Raw genomic sequence first — 3928 nt, forward strand, 5'->3', positions numbered from 1 at the left:
ATGTGTAATAACAGCCCATAATGCAATAAATATTGATACAAAAGCATGATGCAAAATGGACGTATCAGTGGACAGTGCGCCATTACTAACAATTGTTTTTTATTTTTATTTTCAAAACTACTAATGGCGCACGATGGGTGTGGAGCGCCATTACTATGTCAACTAGTAATGGTGCACTATCCCATGGTGCGTCATTACTAACAATTTTTTTTCAAAACTACTAATGGCGCACCACACACCAGGTGCGCCATTAGTAATATGTCAATAATGGCGCACCTGTATCTGGTGTGCCACTCCTATATAGCAGTGGCGCACCACATACATGGTGCACCATTAATGTCCATATCATCTATAGCCATTTTCCTAGTAGTGAGAGGAGCTCTCCCATCGCGCCCAACTCGCCAGATCCGCAGCCTCTCCGACACAGCCAAGCTACACCGCCCTACGCGCGCCTCCCCGCGCTCGAATGCGGCTGCCCCAGCCCGTGCGCGCACCAGCGCGGGAGCAGCGCCCTGGATCCCACCGAGATGGGCAGCCCGCGCTGCTAGAGCTCAGATGGGAGGAGGAAGTGCCCCGCCGCCGCCGAGCCGCGCGGGTTTGCCCAGCGACATCTGCCGGCGGCGGCGAGGGGAAGATGGCCGGTGGATCTACGCAAGCGGCGGCTAGGTTTTCGCCCCCCTGGCCGCCCACGGGAGCGACCCGAGGAGCGTTTCCTGAAATATAGTCCACTCCCTTGAATTACTAAGCCAATTTTCCCACAGTCTCCATACTAAGTAGCCATGCAGTTCTTCGACGAAATCCTTCCATGGTTCATAGCACATAACCCCACCGGGCAGGCGCTCATCATCTCCACCGTCGTCGACCATCCTCTCCATGGCCAGGAAGCACTCCTTCCAGGACGTGCCAGAGCACCTCAACAACACCTCCTTCCACTAAGAGCATCTCCAGCCATGCCCCCTACAGGCCCTCCCGAGGCGTTTATGCTGCGCCGGTGCCCAAAATTCGGCCCACTCGCGCCCCTAGTAGCCCGTTTTTCGCCGGCTCGGGCTGAAACTGGTGTCGGCGGACCCAAACCGAACCCGGCGCGCTAGGGCACACCTGGGGGCGCCGGCACAAGCGAAAAGGGGCATGGGGCCGCTCTGTCTGCGAGTCGAGAGCCTCTTCCCACCGTTTCTTCCCGCCCTCGCCCCCACTTCCCTCTCATTCTCTCCTTTTCTCCCGCCAATCTCCCTCCCGCTCGCCTCCCAGCCGCCGCCATGCCGCCGAAGAAGTACGTGATCCCCCGCGCTGCGACCACCGCGACTGCCTCTGTCGCCCAACCGAAGCAGAGGAGGTCTAGGGCGCCGTCGTCCAAGCCACCGGGCGTGACAAACACTGAGTGGAGGGCAGAAGTTCAGCGACGGGAGGCTGACACCGCCGACCGTCGGAACAGGGCAATCGCCAAGAAGGCCCGTGACAACGCGGTGTGTGCCACTGCAGCTACGGCGGACCAAGCCGAGGCCGAGGCGAATCGCGTGGGGATGACGAATCCACCCGACGGCCACGCCCAGTACGCACCCTGAAGCTAGCAAAGCGTCGGCTCTCCGTCCGGCTTCTCATCGTTGCCACAGCCATGGCGATGCACGCCGTCGCCGGGCTACGCTGACGAGGACGCGCACGGTGGGTTCAACCCCAACGTCACCTTCCCCCATGGACACCCGGCCCAGCGCACGCCCCCGCCCCCTTCACCAGTGTGCAGTACCCTCCATACAACTACTCGCCGCCGGCTTATGTGTGCTCCCCGATGCCCCCTCTCCGCCGTGGCGCGCTGCCCTTCTCACAAGCTTCCACGTCACACCTCGGCGACACCGACGAGACCGATGCCGACATGGACGACATCATCGCGGCAGGCTCGGCCGCGGCCGCCGCGGCCCTTGGGTTCGTGACCCCGGAAGACACGGTGGATCTTAGCGACGGCATGGACGGCAGCCTCGGCTACAGCGAGGAGGAGCCGGAGGAGGACGAGGAGGAGGAGGAACCGGCGACCGTTCCAGCGAGGAGGCGCAAGAAGAAGAGGGGGGCGGCCAGGACCGGCCAGCCGTGCATCAAGTGGGCGTCCAAGGAGTAGGAATGCCTCACCGAAGCGTGGAAAGTCGTCTGCCTCGACCCGACCACCGACACGAACCAGAGCATTGAGACGTACTGGGAGCGCATTAAGGCCGAGTTCGACGAGCACAAGCTCGTCGATCCTTACTTCAAAGGCGTCTAGATGCAGCGCGGGGCGAAGGCAATGGCAAACCATTGGGGGCTCATCCAGGCGGCGTGCAAAAAATGGCATGGGGTCGTCAAGGAGGTCGCGGCTCGCCCGGAGAGCGGCACCAATGTTGAGGATCAGGTATGGCACGCCGGTCTCCCTCTTCTCTTCGCCGTGTGCGCCCGCCAACTGTTTGTTCCTTCGCGCAGCTGGTGCGCATGTTCGCCTTGTATCGCCTAGGCAACCGCGACCAAGAGTTCAAGTACATCCATGTTTACAAGCGCATTGACAAGTGCGAGAAGTGGGCGGAAGTCCAGTGCACCCTCGACAAGGCCAAGGAGACCTACAAGTCGGACGCGCCAACGTCGGGCGCGTCAGAGGGGCGGCCGGACGGCAACAAAGGGGCCAAGAAGGCGAAACACGCCGACGCGGCTACCACGCGAGTGCAGGAGTCCATTGAGCATTACCTCGCCGACGCACAGGCTCGGGCCGTCCTGCGTGAAGATAAGACCGAGGCGCGGTGGTCGGCATTGATGACGAGCAGCGCCGTCAAGCTTGACCTACTCCGGACCAACGTCGCCGCGAAGAAGAGGAACACCAACCTGGCTTTCCTGCTGGGCGGGGCGGACATGCTCCAGAGCAAAGACGAGGCGGCCAAGACGTGGTACTTGGCAGAGTGTGGTCTCATCCTGAACCAGCTGCCGTCGACGGCGCCGCCAACTCCCACGCCCATGCCGCCACCGCCGCCGGGCTCGAGCGATGATGCCTACACGACTCCCCGCAGTACAGAAGCCATGCCGACACCGCCAAACACAGAAGAAGCTCCGACCCCACCAAGCCCGCGCACGACCCCGCCAAGCCCGCGCACGCCAACTACGCCGACGCCGGAGGCCGACCTCGCCGTCTGATGCGCTGCATGCGCACTCTTTCTTTTTGTAAGCTGAACTTTTCATTCGATCGCCGAACTATGGCCGCATGATCGCCGTCTATTTTGTGAGCGGGAATGACTAAGTTTGAATTTGCCGCGGGTTGGGGGCGTCTGGGGGCATGGCTGGGAGCTAGGTCGCCCCCGGGGACCGATCTAGCGCCGGTTCGCCCCATGCCGCTCTTTTTTGACGCCTTGGGGGCTGAACCGCTAGAGATTCTCTAAGTAGCCTATAATAGTGTAACACCCATGATGTGGCTATATCTCCCACATGTCGGAGCATGACTTAGAGGCATAACTGCATAGTAGGCATGTCGCAAGAGGGGTAATCTTTACACATCCCATGTACTGAATAAGAAAGGGATAAAGAGTTGGCTTACAATCGCCACTTCACACAATACATAAATATAGCATTACATCATCCAGAATACAATCAAGGTCCGACTACGGAACCAAATAAAGAAAGACAACCCCAAATGCATAGATCCCCGATCGCCCCAACTAGGCTCCTCTACTGATCACCGGAAAGGAAACATAATAACGTCCTGAATCCTCGTCGAACTCTCACTTGAGTTCGATCGCGTCCCCTGCACTGGCATCATCGGCACCTACATCTGGTTTTTGGAAGTAATCTGTGAGTTACGGGGACTCAGCAATCTCACACCCTCGCGATCAAGTCTATTTAAGCTTATGGGTAGGAAAAGGTAGTGAGGTGGATCTGCAGCAAGCACTAGCATATATAGTGGCTAACTTACGCAAATGAGAGCGAG

The 3928-nt window shown here is 59.3% G+C and overlaps 1 pseudogene; it reads left to right on the plus strand.

The window, feature by feature from the left end:
- The first annotated feature begins 779 nt into the window (after positions 1 to 779).
- Positions 780 to 3141, plus strand: LOC119333082 (annotated as a pseudogene).
- The last annotated feature ends 787 nt before the right edge of the window (positions 3142 to 3928 follow it).

This window comes from Triticum dicoccoides, chromosome 7A (assembly GCF_002162155.2).
Source record: "Triticum dicoccoides isolate Atlit2015 ecotype Zavitan chromosome 7A, WEW_v2.0, whole genome shotgun sequence".
Lineage (NCBI taxonomy): Eukaryota > Viridiplantae > Streptophyta > Magnoliopsida > Poales > Poaceae > Triticum > Triticum dicoccoides.